Source organism: Apodemus sylvaticus, chromosome 9, assembly GCF_947179515.1.
Source record: "Apodemus sylvaticus chromosome 9, mApoSyl1.1, whole genome shotgun sequence".
Classification (NCBI taxonomy): Eukaryota; Metazoa; Chordata; class Mammalia; order Rodentia; family Muridae; genus Apodemus; species Apodemus sylvaticus.
Genome location: NC_067480.1, coordinates 112,077,987 through 112,095,464, shown reverse-complemented (window position 1 = coordinate 112,095,464; position 17,478 = coordinate 112,077,987). Strand labels below are relative to the sequence as shown.

Sequence of the window (17,478 nt, the reverse complement as noted above, 5' to 3'; positions counted from 1 at the left end):
CCCAAAGTGGCTAGGGTTTTCTTTCTTTCTTTTCTTTTTTTCCCTTTTTACTTTCTTTCTCCCCACCCCCTAGCCCCAAAGGCCCCTTAGCTTCTGAGGCTGTGGAATTTCTATTCTGCAAAGCAATAAAAACGAATGGAAAGAAAGTGAAAATTTACTTCCAACATCAAGTGCTTATCCACCTTTGGATTCACCGTTTTTCATGCAAAAGACTCCTCGTTTTTTCTACCTAGTGGTTTATGCATGAGACCTGAAGCCTATTTCATACAAGGGAAAAGATAGATCAAACACAGAAGAAACTGCATCTTTGCAAGGTTAAATCCTGCATCTTCATGCAGCCTTCAGGGTGAGTCCCCTGTGGAGTCCCTTCCTCTGGTATCATCAAGGGAGCAGCTCAGTCAGCCACCAAGCTTGCACTGGTTCTAGCTTTCCCATTCCAGTTACAAAAGCTGGACTAATCTCCACACAGGTGATGCAGAGGTGACTGCAGGAACACACAACATGATGGGGCACTTCACTGGTTTGTACTCCTGTCACATGAGTAAGAATAGTATTTAAAACTTAATGGTCGGACAGGATGTCCGGCACTAACACACACTTAACATAAACAAGCCTGGGAATCAGAATGGCTTTGGGGAGTCAGGATTTTATTTAGGAGAATTATACAATATTTCAAGAAAATGGGATAGGAGAAGAAATTATCAGAATAGGAATTGGAAAGCAAAACACAGGAGTGGCCCAAGCTGATGACATCATTTTCTCTTTATCAGGAGATCGGAACTGTTTTTCTTTTTTCTTTCCTTTTTCTTTCTTTCTTTCTTTTTTTTTAAGAGGGGAGAAGCATCCTGCTTTGCTGTAAAAGAGAGAGCTCTGGGAAAGGATCCTTGGAAGAAAGGATTTGCTGTGCATATTTACACAGTTTAAGTGTCAAGCAATCAGTCAGCATGCTCATGCCAAAGAGCAAGCCATCAGACATGGGGTGCTAGCAGTGTTCAGCACATCTGCAGTCCTCGCAGTGTGACTTTCCTTTTTCCACTTGCAGCAGCAGGAGCAGCAGCAGCCTGGACCACAGCAGACAGACATGAGTTTTCTTTTCAACTCTAACATAAAAGCACATTATAATTTTTTATAATTTAATTTATTGTTTTTAACTTGGGGAGATTTATGCATAAATATAGGCTCTCTAACTTTGTTTACCATTCCCACCACCTGGGGACATTGGTGTTCAGAGATATTGCTTTGAAAAAAAAAGCAAAAAAGAGGTCATTTTTGATAAGCATTATCTGTTTCTATGTGAGATCTAAAATTTTGAGAGAATTTATTTGATTCAAGCCTTGAGGTTGTAGCAAAACTAAATATCACAATTGAAATGTGAAGGAAAAAACCTACAGAGCAGAGACTTGAAACTTAGAGGGGGCACAGGAACATGGGGGACAATTACTGGAGTCCTGTGGAGTCCCTCCGGTATCATCAAGGGAGCAGCTCAGTTGGTCATCAGGTCTGCACCGGTTCTAGCTTGCGCATTCTAGTTACAAAAGGAACATTCCAGTTATCACAGGAACATGGGGGACAATCATGTTTGTAGTCCAATGCTCTTTTCAAGTGTCTGCTAAGCAGTTTGTGCCTAAGTCAAATTACAATAAAGGAAACAGTGTTCTGCTTCCTCCTTCCTCCTCCTCTTCCTCCCCCTCCGCCTAACTCATTAATGCTTTTGCCCTGATTTCATTATGGGCAATTTTATACACACACACACACACACACACACACACACACACACACACACACATACACACACATACACACATATGGAGTATATGGAGTATATGGAGTGTAATAATAGGTTAATCCCACTATACCCAACTATATATCTACTTTAACTAAGGCCTGTCTCTCTCCCTCTCTCTCTACTAGTAATGCTGTCTAATAAAATAGAATGTGCTAACAGAAAAAACTAAAACAACAACAATCCTTTCCCCGCCAAACATTAAAAATTACTAACAGAAGTAATAAGACATGAAGATGGCCAGAGAGAGTCCAGAATGGGGTGACGATGGACAGGGCGGGCTGCCAATCACCCTCCTCCCATTGTTAGCAACAATACCTGCTGACTGTGGAGATGCTGCCTGTGAGAGCGATCCTATATAAACACTCAATATTTTATTAAACAGCCCATTTTAGAACTTAAATCATTAAACCACATCTCCATGGACTTTTCAGAGGGACTGTCTGAGAAATAATGGATTGTCTGCAAACTTTTATCTTGGTTATTTTATTTATTTAATTTTGCCTCTAGACTTGTGCTCTTTAATTATTAAAGTATGGTGTTAATGAATCGTGCAATTGTGGAAAGAAACTGGTTTTTATCATGGCACAAGAAAGGCAAAAGGTTAATATACAGAGTATGCAGGGTACATAGTAGAGAGACATACTTGCATCCACCTTCTGGATGGCTGGCACCCCCAGCTTTCGCCCCCCTCCTTTACACATGCACACACAGACACTTATTTTTTACAGCTGCTCAGTCTGCAAGAATGTGCAGAAGTAATTTATCTGAAATGGCCACTATTGTTCTTGATTCTGATTTGATTCCAAAAAAGCCAAATAATAGAAAGCATTTTGAACATCTATTTCATGCACCTGTTGTGCGCACTTAGGAAGCCGAGATGATTTCCATTTACGTCAGATCTCTTGGCATGCCTTTCACGCACCACAGTGTTGCTTTGCTCAACAAAATACCAGGATGCTAGAAACCAACACTGTCCTTATTTTATTGACAAAATGGCAAAGGCAAATGTTATTGGATGACAGGGAAGGCACAGTCAGTGGAAGCAGAGGCCACAGCGACCTAACTGCTATTCAGGGGCATTTAGCACACATAAATATGTCTCAAGCAGAGGCACTCAGTGAGACTAGAGGATGTTGAGGTTGCTAATGATGCTTCTCCTTAGTAAGCTCTAAGCTGTGAGTGAGATGAGGTATAGATTCACCTTCTCTCTTGTTGCTTTTGGTCTTAGAATCTAGGAGCTCTGAACTATTTCCTATCAGCTGCGTGTGGTGGGAGGCCTGCTTTTGGCTTGTTCTTTGTTTTCATTGTTGTCTTTCTGATCAACCACAGGAGGCCTGCCACTTGTAATAGTGGCATTTGTAATGGAGTGACACCATGCTAATTTGCATTTCGCCTTATGGCTCTGACAGACACTAGGTGTTTCCTAGTAGGTTGCCTTACCTTGGTCTCCACATACAGTGACATCACATATCCATGAGGATACACTTGCCAGGAGATGTTGTGATGATCTTTGACAATATGACGTCTATCTACATCTGAACAACGGCAGGGACACGAGATATCTACATCTAGAGAATGTCCATGCCCCCTTAGCTGTCTTTGAGGTTTATTAATTAGTAGTGCTAATGTGAAGTGTCAATGATCAGTGCCAAAGGATAAGGGCACCCATTTAAAATTAAATACACTCGACTCTATCCCAAAGATTAATGAAAGATACTGCCTTCAAAGCTGACTCTCAGAGCCTTGGTCTAAGGAGGAAATTCTCAGGATAACTTGAGTTCTGTCCTAATGAGTGTATCCATCCACTGTTCCTTGATTAACAGAAAGCCTGCCAGATTCAAGATGAACATCCTTGGATGACCAGGATACTGGGAAGAAAACCAGTCTGTTCTGTGAGCAGCTCTTGAGGCAGTTTTCCTTGAGATCAGATAACTGAGGTAAAACCATGTAAAGTACAGGAAAAACCATAGCAGCATAAGCTGCTTTTTGGGCTGGGACTTGTGCACTGACATAGGTTCAGGCTTGATTTAATGCCCTTGATATTAGGTCTGGAGATCTTTCTTCTTTGTGGAACAAAGTGTTCTAGTTTGGTTTCTTTTGTTTGATTAAAACAAAAATCAAACCAAAACAAAAATCAAAAAAACAAAAAACTACAATCAAAAGCAAGTTGGGGAAGAAAGAGTTAATGCATCTTTCAACTTCCAGGTCACACTGCACCTCATGACTTAGAGAATTTAGGGCATTGACTCAAGGCAGGAAGCTAGAGGAAGGAGCTGGAGAGGGCAAGGAAGACAGTGCTTTCTGGCTTGCTCATGACCTGCTCACCTTGCTTTCTTCCATAACTCAGGACTACCTACACAGGGATGGTAGGGTACCCAGGGTCCTGGATCCTCTGCATCAATCATCAAGAAAGTGCCCTACAGACTTGCCTGTGTGCCAGGCTGATGGAGTAATATTCTCAGTTGAGGTTCTCTTTCCATATGTCTCTAGCTTTGTGTCAATTTGCAAAACAATAACAATAAAATAAACTAAAATTCAAAAAGCAAAGTGCCAATGAACAAGCCCATAAGGGGTTTCCATCACTTCATTTTAGGTCAGGTTTAGACTTTGCAGCTGATCCCAACTGAAGCTCTGTTTTACAGCCGGGGTGCTGATTGGAAAAACAATTACTTAATTTTTAGATGGGAGGTGTTTGTGTAATGTTGGTGTATGTATATTCTTTTCAGGTCTTATTTGTGAAATGTATTCTCTAGGCTCCCATGTGTTTTCTTCCTTCCTTGGCCATTATTTGTCTTCATACAGTTAGAAAAGTATAGAGAAACAATGTAAAACTCCAGTAAGGTATTGTCTCTGGCCTTCAACATTACCCAGACTTTCTCTCCCTCTCTCCCTTTCTTTTAAAATAATAATTCAAACCCTGCCTTGTTCATCAAAAGTAGAAGTGGAGATTATAAGTTAGTCAGTTAAAGCCTGCAACTACTTGAAGTTAAATACTTGGTTAAAAATAACAACAACAAAACAACAACAGCAACAAACGACAACCACTTCTGCTTCTTATCAGCTCAGGACATTAAAATGACTGCAATGTTTACCTTTCTGTTTTGCAGAGTGAGGGTACTCATATCTGGCCTTTGCTCTCAGCACACTTGGAATAAGAACACTGTGGACTTTGTAGAGTTTTCCTGCTGGTTCCAGAGGAACATCTGTCCCCACATTTGGTACCTAAGAACACAGAAGAAGGTCACTAGACCTTTGTTAGACAGAGATCCCATTGTAAATACACTGAATTCATGCTTCGTGAATAGATGTATTCTGGGTACTGCGTGCCACTTCATAGTCACCAAGGAAGAGCAAAGAAGCTTCTAGAATTGTTAGAGACCTTTGAACCTGAGTTTGATCTCATGCCTTCATCTTTAAAAACTTTAGCAGTTGACGTTGGGTCCAGATCAAGTGCAAACTCATACCAGCTACAACCACAATGATTTGCAGAGGCTTTTGGACAATCATTGGAAGAGGCCAGAGTTTAAGATGTCTCTGCCACGTGAACCACCCCCCAAAATAGATGACAGGCATGCCTCCAAGTACAAAACCAAAATGGCAAGGAATATGTATCTAAACTCTGTTTCCAAGGAGGCAGTCATATTTTTTTATGGAATGTAACATTCTACTCTTATTTGAAAGCCCACTTACAAAGTATGATAGAAATACTTCAAGTGGTCATAGCTGTCAGAAATATCTTATGATCAAGGTTATTGTGAATTTATCATTTCATATTTCCAACTCAACTTTTCTTCTAGCAGTTAGTTAATAAAATTAAGATATCATAGAATTAGCATGGCTTTTGATAATTCAAAATTAAGTATTTATTAAATGATTAGATGAGCTACCCTATATGGAAGTGTTTAAAATTACATTTATATAGAGAGTACTATCATCATTGTAGCTATATGTTGCAATGATCAGGTTTAAGGGGAGAGTTATCCCCTTAAACTAAATCTAAAAAGTAAAAATTACCAGAAATTTTGATACAATGTTTTCTGGGTAAATCTGAAGGAAAATTCTTGGAGGTGCTGCTCTTTCAACAGAGAATCATTTGGCTTGTGTTTCAGACAGACAGCAGTCAGTGCACTGGCTGTGATTTAACTTCATGTCCATGGAGAGTGGATCCTTGACTGGTTTGCACTTAGGGAATCAGCTCACTTATTTCCCAGTGGAGACAGTGTGACTCATTAGTGAGTTGCCCCTGTTGCAAATCTGGGCCTAAGATAGAAAGTGTGCTCCATATCTGATTGTGACCGAGTCAGTTCTTTGGGCATTGGGACAGACTCATAGTCATGAAACTACTAAGTTCTCATCAACACAGCTCACAACAGAGACAACAAGTTCCCTCAACACCACTCTTGAGCATAGCATCTGAACATTTTATCAATCAGTAGGTTGTTAAGAGTAGATGGTAAGAACACTGGCCTGGGGCTGTAGCTCAGTGGTAGAACAAGTTGTCTGATATGTGCAAGATCTTAGACTGAAGACTTGGCACCAGGAAAAGGGGGGTGAGCAAGGGATACTCACCTGTAAATGTCTAAAGCCTCAAATATGTACATCCTTGTGTACAGCTGTGGGTTTTGAAAAAAACTGTTCATCACATAGGGAGAGAAAAGACTCATATTTTTCTAGAAAATATTAATCTCATGTATGGAACCTGTTAGAGGCATGAGATACTTTACTCCTTTAGTCAGACTACAGACATGTGGTATTATGAAGAATGTTTAACTCAGATACAGAGTTTGTCAAACAAAATATGAGAGAATTGGAAAAGAGCACAAGAGACACCCAAGACAGTGTTCAAATCTCTCTTATATGCATACACATAAACACACACACATATGTGCACACATATACACATGTCATGCATGCACACATGCACACACAGAGACATTAAAACATACCCATGCACACACACATGCAATAAGACACTTAAGCACATGTGCACACCCATGTATGCCATGTATACACACACATATACTCAAATACACATGCACACATATACATATACATACACATATACATATACACACATGCACATGCATGCACATCACCCACAGACAAATACACACACAGATATACACATATTCAGAGACACACTCATAAATATGCACACACTCAGATATGCACATACATATATACACACACACTCAGACACACACAGATACACACACCAACTCTGAGACACATTCAAACAATTTTATATATATATACACACACTCATAGACACACACATATATATACACACACTCAGAGACACATACATAAATACACATACACACACACTGAGACACAAATAGATTCTCTCCCTCCCTCTCTCCCCCAGACACACACAGATATGCATATACACACTTAGAGACAGACGTACACAGATACACACAGACATACATACACACACTCTGAGTCAGACACACAGGTAAATACAGAGGCAAAAATATACACACTTAGAGCCACAGACACATGCAGATATACTTTGCAGAACAGAGACAGTGCTACATGCTCTTAAATTCTTTTTGTGTCTAATTTCTGTCTCTGTAGACCACAGGTGATGGCTATAACCCCTTGCCATGAAAAAGGTAGAGGATATGGAGGGGGGAAGGAGAGAGAGCACCTGGTGTCTTCTTCATGGTAGAGACATGACCTACTCAATACAGGTCTTCAGATGAGGAACTCTACATTCACGTAACACCTGAGATTCTTTACATGAGGGCCTTGGATGCTAGATACCAGATTGTGACCCATCACTTGACCTCACTGTAGTCTCTGTTCATAGCTCATAGGTGAATCTTTGCCTATCACCCACTTTCAGAAAACTTAAAATTGGGTAACTTGCAAACAAAAGAGGTTCACTCCCTTGGTGCAGGTTGGGAAGTCCAACATACGGTATAGGCAAATGCCTTTGTTTCTTCAATGCATAAAGGGAACCGGAAGGAGGACACAGACTTTCTGCAGTGTGTAGCTATGCAGCATCTCAAGTAGTCTCCTGAGAGTAGGAATTCACTCCCTTTCAATGACCTTTTCAAAGTACTTCCGCAAGTCCCTGCTACCAGCAGCACCATGGCATCCAAACTTCAATGTGTGAGTTTTGAATGAAGACAAACTATGGCAAGATGCATGTTAGCTCATGCTGTATGTCTCTTGTTTTTTGTGAATCTGGGTATGTTTATTTAACCTAGAATATTTAAAAGGGAGACCAGTATCATATGGCATATAATATTTGATTTTATTTTATGGGTGACAGAATTCCTATGGTTAAAATGTGGAGAAGTAACCACTTCCACATGGACACATTAACTTCTACAGATATTCCTACTAACTAAAAACCTTTCACTGAAATCCTCTCACATATGACAAGATGAATTCCCAGAGACAAAGAGAAATGACCTTTTTTTTTTTTTTCACATTTTTAAGGATGTCTACTTTGTTTGGCTGCTGACAAATGTCAGAATGCTTATCAATCGCTAATCAAACCTGTTCCCCTTCCCCTTCAAACTTTCTTTCTCATCATCTTTTCCTCTCATCTGTTTGCCTTTTAGGAAGGAGAGACTATGCACACCCACCGTGCCCCAATAGCCATGTTATTAAAATGTCACTTGCCTGGTTGCTTTAGTTTTTACTTTACTGAGAAGCCGAGTGCTGCATGACACAAGATATTGGTTTCTATGAATCTCAGAAAGATGTCAGCTTCCCAGGTGGAAAACATATATCTTGGGAAGGTGTTTCTTGCCAGCAAAACTGTCTCTTTGGAACTCTCATCAAAGTGTTCAGAGACTGCCCCAGATGAGAAGCAGAAGAAATATTTCCAGATGATCCCAGGATCTTTTGGGTAAATCCTGAGCTATGTGGGGCAGACCCAGCTATGTGGCTTTTTTTTCTCTTCTGTCCCCAGGTCGAATGGAAGTTTGAGCCTATAAAGGCAACCAAGGTGAACTCACTCATTCACACAACGGGGTAGATGGCTCGCCACAGGGTGCCCTTGATGGCGCTCTGTCCACTCTAATTCGAAACATCCAAGCAATGGGAGTTCCCCTACTTCCCTCACAAGATTGCCCTACAGTCTAATAGACCTTGGCATTAAGAAGATTTTCAATTGGTAATTGGTAATCAACCTAAATTTCCCTTTTCTTAATTTCATGCCATTACTCCAACCCCGATCCCCTTGTTCCGCCCAGTTCCTCACCCTCATTACTGTTTGCACACTCTCCAAACACTCATAAATAGCTGGCAAAGAAAAAGAAAGAAAAAGCAGCAGTTCATCTCATAGCTGTAGTTAAGCCACAGATAGGACTTTTTTATATCAGTTCTCAGAATACACATTTTTTCCCTTAAAATTCTTTCCTTAACATGAAAATTTCCAGCATTTTTCTCAATAGGCAAAACAAGAGAAAAGGTCTGAAAATGGCAAGCACAGCAGCTTGTAATGGGCCAGGGGGATAAATGCATCCTCAATGTGGCCAAGTGGTGATGGTCACACTAGAGCCACCTATCCTTGCCCTTCAGACGTGAACAAGCCCTTGGACCACTTGGGTAAAGTTTCCTATCTTATATGTACTCCTGTATTGCACAGATATATTTAGTACTCTATAATATTAAATATCACATACATAATAGGTGTGTTATAGCACCTAGTATATAAAATGCTACTAAAACATGCATCGCCTTGTGGTTCTATACAGCATTGCAAGGTGCTCTTTAAGAGCGCTAGGCCTCAGTTTATGTTTTATCTGTTGCGTGAACTGTTCTATCAAAAGTTTAGAGCATTTCATGCATTTGGTTTATGCTTTACTAACAGCATGGATTGTTCTGTTTGAAGTTTGGAGTTTGGACCATTCCACATACTTAGTTTAATGTTAAAAACAAAAAGACTGCTTGTGTTGCAAGCCCTCACATTGCTTGAGAGAGAGAGAGAGAGAGAGAGAGAGAGAGAGAGAGAGATTACTTATCCAACTGCTTTCAAAAAACTTTCTTTCTGATAATCATTTCAGAAATAATTAGTACTCCTCCCTCGCACTAATAGATCTAGATCTTTTCAGTAGTGGATTGAGCTGGCCTGGATCCTTGGGCAAAGTGGCACTCTCTGCTATTTTGTCTATTGTCAGGGTTTTAAGTCAATATTCAGTTGACATTCAACCTGATGCATGTTTTACAAGACTAACCAAGTTGTAGGAGCAAGCAGCCTTGAGCATCTCTCAGGGAATTATCCTGTGAACATTTCAGCTAGCACAGAGCTTCTCAACCTTCCGAATGCTGTGACTCCAGAATGCAGTTTTTCACGGTGACCACCCCAACCATAGAATTATTTCCTTGTTACATCATAACTGTAATATTGCCACTGTTGTGAATTGTAATGGAAATATCTGATCTGGGATCTCTGATCTGCAACCCACAAGTGAGGATCAATCGCTGTAACATGACAGCCTTTGGTTCCAAGGTAGTCACATCCCTAGTATTTATTTTACCTTCTAGAAACTTCTGAAAGAAATCTTGAATATTTGCCACCATTATCAGATTCAACAGCCCTTCAGTCTTAATGCAGGAGCAAAGTCTAAGTGAGCATTCACTATCTTTTCCCCCTTAGGCTAAGTGTTAGAAGGTCTAAAATGGTACAGCAATTTCTAAGAATTTCTTGTTCACATGTTTTTGGCAACACGACGCTCTTTTAAGTTGAAAACAACTGAAATAAACTTTAGCCAACTTAAGCATAAGGGAGGGATTTGGCTGAGACACACTCTGGCATTTCAAAGAACACAACGTGAGTTGACCAAGCAGGACTATGGAGGAGAAAGCTGGCCAGTTTCTAGCTTCATGGAACAAATGTAAAATGTATGCATTATGTGTCTTCTGCCATGTCATCAAATGTATCCTGTTCCAACAATTCCAGCAAGCCAGCTTTTATGTTTATGTTCTAAATTCCTGAGAGAGACAGTGGCTCTATTTGGACCCCCCGTTGAGCCTGGTGCATAAACTAGACCGTGGATTTAGACACCAGACATTGACAATACATTTGGCCCCACTTTTGTGCTCTAAATATCCCTTTCATAGAAGGGGAACTTACTGGGAGAAATCCATACAGTAGAGACATGTGATTCTCTAGACTTAAAGCTACATTACACAGAGCTATTGAGAAGTTTAACTCATCCTATGCAATCAGTTTTTATTCATACACTTCTCCTGGATTTTTCTGAGATTAACATATGCAGTCTTAACTTTTTATTTATTTATTTATTTTTGAGTCCTTCAGCAAAGACACAGAGGTGAAAACCTGACCTGGAATCTTTCAGATGTACCTGACCTTCAAAGTCTCAGTCGAGGTAGTACTTGTCCATAAGATGAAAATATAATTGACTTTCTGTGTTTTAGTTGCAGCTCATCGAGACTTCTTCCCAAGCTCTCAGTCAGTCATGAGTGAGGACAGGGAGAGAAATTAATTAAATGTCCAATCAAGTTTTGAGCTGTCATGCCTGATAATTTAAACAGTCTTTCTCAGTTGGTGCTCATTCTTACATTTGGATAAACTGCCCAGACTCATGTTTCCTTTCTATGCTCCTTCTGTTCTTTACGATAGTGTTCTGAAAGGTGGAGAATGGACATATGTGTGTGTGTGTGTGTGTGTGTGTATGTTTTATGGGTGCTGGTGGCTACAGGAATAAATAGTGATTCCTCCATTCACTTAGTGCCGCCCTCAAATCTTGTCACTCAATCTTATTTGTCAAAAAAACCCTAAAACATTATCTTAATTTTATGTGTAGGAGTGTTTTGCCAAAGTACATATCTCTGCACTGTGCACCGTGTTCGTACTTGGTGTCTGAGGAGTCCAGAAGAAGGTATCGGTTTTCCTAGAACTGGGATTATAAACAGGCTGTGAGCCACCACATGGATGATAGAGGTTCAATCCACTGAACCCAAGTCCTGTGGGAGAGCAGCAAGCAGCCAGGGATCTTAATTTTAGAACTCCAGCATCTCTCATCTCTATGTACCCTAAATGGCTAGTCATAAGATGACTCCAAATGAAGGTCATTGTTCAAGAGAGAAGCATACCATAGAAGTCCATAACAGTAGGACTGGTAAGAATCTGACCCTTTATTTGGAATTGGACAGATTGACCATGGAAAACCAGCAACTATTCCTGCACACACAACCTCTATCCCTCTGCCTACAGGACGCTGGCTCCTTGCAGTGATTTCAGTACAGCTGTGCTTACGCAGGGTTGTTTGGCCTGGTGACCACAGTACCTATGCTTTACATAGCCAAGAGTAACCAACGATACTCAGGTCCTTCCTCTACTTAACCATGAAGCAAGAACACTTTTCACTCCATGTGCACGAGAAGACAGAGACAGGGATTCTGTTCTTAGAGAAGATCCTGTGGAGAATGTCCACACATCTCTAGGGCCTATCTAACTTAGACTTTAAAATTTGCAATCCCATAAGATAAAACATTGTTGTGTGGGATCATCTCCTGGCACAGGGAAGCTGTGATTTGCAGGGCTTCCCACTACCCTTCACAAGTCCCATCTTCACGTGCAAAATTGGGTTTGCTATTGTCCAAAGACTAGCACTGTCTATTCTTTCCCTAGTCACTTGAACTGTTGGAATTATCCAAGGTTGCCTAATTGTAAAGAAAAAGAATGCTTCTTCATAGAGCTAATGGATCTAGATTATTGTCTCTTATTACATACTTGTAAATACTGTGGCTCTTTTTCAAATTAAGATGTCATGGTGGTCATAGTAAATGACCTTTTATTGAATCAACTTATTTGTATTAAGATAGGATAATTTGCTTTATTGTAAGACCAGGTGAAGAATACTACTCTGAGGAATCCTACTAAAGAGCTTGTTTTTTTCCCAGTGGTGCCTCACCAGAGCCCAGGACCAGGATTCTAGCTGGCTTTTTCTTTAGTCACTGACTTTTAATGGTCTCATGTATGAAAATGTAAAATGAATTCTATGCAAATGTTGTGGGATTTTTTTTGTAGCTGGGAAGTAGTTACAGCATATAAGTCAACTGAACATCTATTATGGTTTTCATACTGACTGTTTCACAGAATGTCATAATTCTCCTTCTTCTGCTTAGACCTGTGTGTGTGTGTGTGTGTGTGTGTGTGTGTGTGTGTATGTGTGTGTGTGTGTGTGTGTGTATGTGTGTGTGTGTGTGTGTGTGTGTGTGTGAGAGAGAGAGAGAGAGAGAGAGAGAGAGAGAGAGAGAGAGAGAGAGAGAAAGAGAGACCTGACCTTAGAATGCACAGGTTCTTGGAAATTAGATGCTCTCTTTGGAGAGTTGAGCATACCATGGTAAGCAATTTCCTTAGGGAACACACAAGTCTGTGAACAGGTCTATGTGGTCTCTGGGGCCCACAGGTGAGGATCTGTGAGTTTTAAATCTTCTCCCACAAATGATGGTTCCCAGGTAGCATGAAGAGAGAGACCTAGGGATGCATGTGCCCTCTGTGTTCTCCCTCAGTGCTTTTCCATTCATGTATTCCTTCACTGATCATCCTTGACCACCACTTTCTCCAAGACTAACAGTACGGGAATTGGCTTCTTAAATTCTCTGTCTTAGGCCTGACTGCATGTGAAACTCTTGTTAGCTGTCCTTCTGTATTTAAACAGACCCAGGTAATAAAATGTGCAAGGCTAGATGATGCTCCTCACAAAACAAATAGGAATATGCCACAAGAGACCCCATTACAGTTGTCAACATTCCTTTCAGTGAGTATATTTGGGGCTGGAAAACACATAGAAGTGCTATGTTTATGGAGCCCATGAACTTAGAGGGTGATATACTTCAGGCTCTGCAGATATCACAAAGGGAGGTAGGATACATCATCCCAACTGCTTCTTTACTGAGCCCCACCCAAATTCATGATTGCTTAAATGATATTATAATAATTTTATCTTTCAGTGAGAGTCCAGATGAGTCCAAAATGAACCTATCAATTAATACTATTCTGTTGCTTAGTACTAACCCTTGGTGCATATTATACATATCCAGTGAACTAGAGTTTAGATATACTACATACGTTTGTTAACTTTTATTTTTGATATGATCTTGCTGACTCTCATTAAATAACTAATTCAGTCTCTTTTCATATTCATATGTATGTGTACATTATTTCTAAATAGTTATATACTTATACATACTCAAAACACAAACCCTTGTGTTCCTATATTTTATACTTTATATTTTAAAAATATCTATTTAAATTCTGCTTTTTCAAGATGGCATGCTTGCTTAATAGTTGTTAATTTAAAGAAAACTTACATAACACCTAAATAAGTGGCCTCTTAGAAATAAAACCAAACTTGTATTTGATTCTGAACAGCTATGAAATAACCATGTAGCTTTCATATTCAGGCTATAACAAAAAGACACTCCGTAGTATTAGGAACCACCCACCTCCTAAGCCAAACCTTCAAGAAAGGCCTAGCATCTCCATGTTTTTCTTCATATATGGCAATGTCTCCACCAAGCAACATTTGGCTTTGTATTCCTGTTACTATTTCTCCAACATCTTCAACTTACACTTTGTTATTCCATTTGTTCCACATGGTGACATAGTAGGGAGCCTCACCACAAACAACTGAGCTGTGGGTGTGTGTCCTCTGTAGCCAAGACTTGCTCAGCAGAAGCAGGAAGCCAGCTTGGGGATGCCATGGCGCTCATCTATGAATGTCAATAACACATCAAGTAGAGGCAGAAGGCCATTGGCTGGGGTGATGCAAAATCTGTGCTTTCTAAAAGTTAATTCCAACCCTGTACAAAGTTACATGACATGACCTATTTTGCATTTGCTTTGGGTGAGGCAGGGAGGTCCCTGTGAAGCTATTTGATATTTTCACCCACTCACCCACCTCTTAGGTGGAATTACTTATGCAGAACTCCTGAGTCACAATGAAGTTACTCCCTGGACTCCTCTTAGGCAATTTATTTTTCATTTACTCTGTATCCATTTTAACCAGTTTGCTATAATCTAATTTAGATTAATGACATGCCAATATGTAAACCAGGGAGAAACACATCTTTCCCTCACAGCACCTTATGAATTTGGTCAAGGGCAGTGACAGTTCCAAGGAGACCTTCAGACTTGAAAACTGAGTTCCCAGAATGGCCATCCCCTGGCCCTCTGCCACTGTGTGAAAAGCTTCTGAGAACATCACAGCAGGTTGTCCCTTGATGGCCCTTCCACTCTCAGAAAGGTGGGACAAGTCTAAGAAGAGCTTTGACACAATTGGCCTCTCCTGAGATGACTCCAAGTGAAGGTCATTGTTCAAAAGAGACCATATTGAGCAGGGGGATGCAGGCAGGCACTGCCACAATGCATTTGAGGACACACACACACACACACACACACACACACACAACATATCATGATTCCAAACAATCCAGTCCCCTGAGAAGATATTCTTTATTTTATAGTCTCCCTTTCTCTAAAATGGGTGACTCCTTTTCTGCCAGGGCCACTCCAAAGGGCCATGAATGCTAAAGTCCTTCAAAACTGTTAAACGCATCTTCAAATTTATCATAAAATCCAGCATGACAAATTCTCCAGTGGAATCTCTGGAGCATTAGCACAGCACTTACACAATTCCCCTTTCATTCAGTATTTTAGTATTCAACACCTTGAGAAACATGGAAGACCAATGTGAAGAAGGGAAAAAAAAACAAGAATAGAAAATAGAGGCAGAGGAGAAAACAACACAAAAGAAAACCAAAACCAAAACCAAAGCATAACAATAACAAAGACAGTGGGGGGTGGGGGTATGCAAACAGTCGCAGGAGCGATAAAACAGATGCCAAAGTCAACGACTGGTGCGGGTTAGCCACCACTCTGCCCTGCAGGTAGAAGGCATGCAGCACTGAGGGAAGAAGGGGAGCAGGAAGTGGAAGAGCTGCGAGCCAGGAGCAGAGGCGACCCTGAGCCTCCAGACACTCCACCAGCCTTGCAATGCTCCACATACCTTTCTGGCTTGCTGATTCTGCCGGCTGAGACAAAGCAGTCCCGTTCGCAGCAGGAGGCCAAATCAAAATGAAATTTTATTTAGTCTGCACTGTCCCCAGATTGGGTTTCAGAATGACTGCTTTAGGAGATAGCATGGATGTGGCCGATACATGCTTTGCATATGAAACTGCAGTAAGGAAAGAAATCTACATAATCAAAAAAATCTGTGCTCTGTGTGTGTGACAAAAAAACCCTGGACTACAGGGTTTTTCCGCTGCTGTGCAGGCTTCAAGCAGGTCCTTTCAAGGTGAAAAACACGTTAAAAAATTCTTAAGTGTTATTCTGGATACATATTAATAAATCTATATTCTTTTAGTTTATGAGGATATGTAGTTTCCTGGATGTAATTTTACCACAGAAATAATTGATTTCTATGTATTTATGAGCACACCAAAATTTGTATGTGGAAAAAAAAGAAATTGAATTTTCAAACATGTGTAGATTATTTTGAGGGGGGGTGGAGGGCTTGTCCTGACAATTACTGTACCCTCTGAGCCTTGATAAAATAAATTAAAAGCTTAAGTTCTAAGCAGCACTGAAACGGGTACTAAGAGCCTCTTTGATTTTTCCCTGGGAAGGCACTTAAATAATTCATATTCAGAGACCATTTGTAAATATGGGGGAGAAAGTCTTTTTTTTTTAAAAAAGAGCTTTAGATGTTGGCAATAGTATTTTTAAATTAAGTAAAAAGACTCAGCTAGAGAACACCCATTGTGGAATCTGTGGGTATCTGTTTATTATGCGTGTACACTTGCAGTGTGTATACATACTGTTTCCAACGAAGGGTCACTGCCTGCCTTGGCCAGGAGGAGATCCCGTGAAATCAGAGGCAGAGTGGGACTTGTTAGTGCATAGGCATCATTTTTTTTTTTTAAAATACTTATTGTATTATCCTTTCATTTTGATAATCAGTTCCTAGAGGCTGAGTGCTGTCCAATTGTTTTCTTGAAAGAGAAAATAAAAGCAATTTTGAAAGAAAAAAAACTATCTATATAAAATAAAAGCAAAATATTAAAAATGCGAGATAGCACTTCCCACTGTACAATGCTCTGAAAATCATGGGTGTCACTCTTCTGTGTTACAATCACCCGGGGGACCTGAGGAGTATGCTGTGCACCCTTCAGCTCTGCGGGAGCCTCCAAGTCAGGACCCACAGCTGCACAGAAACGTAGCTTCACAGTGAGACACAAATGCCTTAAACAAGATGCTTTTTCCACAGCCTGGTAGCAGCCACTAGCAGAGGAAATAGAGAGACCCACACTCCTAATGGAAACAGCCCAGATCCATCCCCCTGTTTGGGTTTGCCTGTAATTTTCTTAGAACAGCTTTCCCCTGTTCCAGCTTAGACTGGCAACCAGTCAATAATAATGTTTACAAGTGTAAGGTCTCCTTCAATTGATAACTTTGCATTAGGTACCATGGCACACCACCAGCATAATTAAAACCTAAAATCCAGAGAGAGCAAGTGGGATTTGTTCTCTTTATGCCCCTGAACTATTGCATCTAGGCCTCTCTATAACTAGGGCAGTACATTGGCTTCACTGGGGCTTGTAAGCTAGAAGTATCCTCCTTGCCTTGCTTCACCTCCCTGCTATAATTACTCAGAGTGTTCATTAAGCAAGAGTTTTGCCTGACTATTGTTTTTTACTAT

At 40.4% G+C, this 17,478-nt stretch overlaps 1 long non-coding RNA gene across 2 annotated transcripts; it reads right to left on the bottom strand.

Annotated features, from left to right (window-relative positions):
• Positions 1–626: 626 nt before the first annotated feature.
• LOC127692409 (uncharacterized) lies at positions 627–15,927 on the bottom strand. Of its 2 annotated transcripts, none has more exons than XR_007979459.1 (3): positions 15,787–15,927; positions 4,879–5,008; positions 627–1,100 (listed from the first exon to the last, which is right to left on the bottom strand). It is a non-coding gene; the product is annotated as an uncharacterized LOC127692409 (long non-coding RNA). The 2 variants fall into 2 exon arrangements; XR_007979458.1 differs by having other exon boundaries at positions 627–1,061.
• Positions 15,928–17,478: the final 1,551 nt, after the last annotated feature.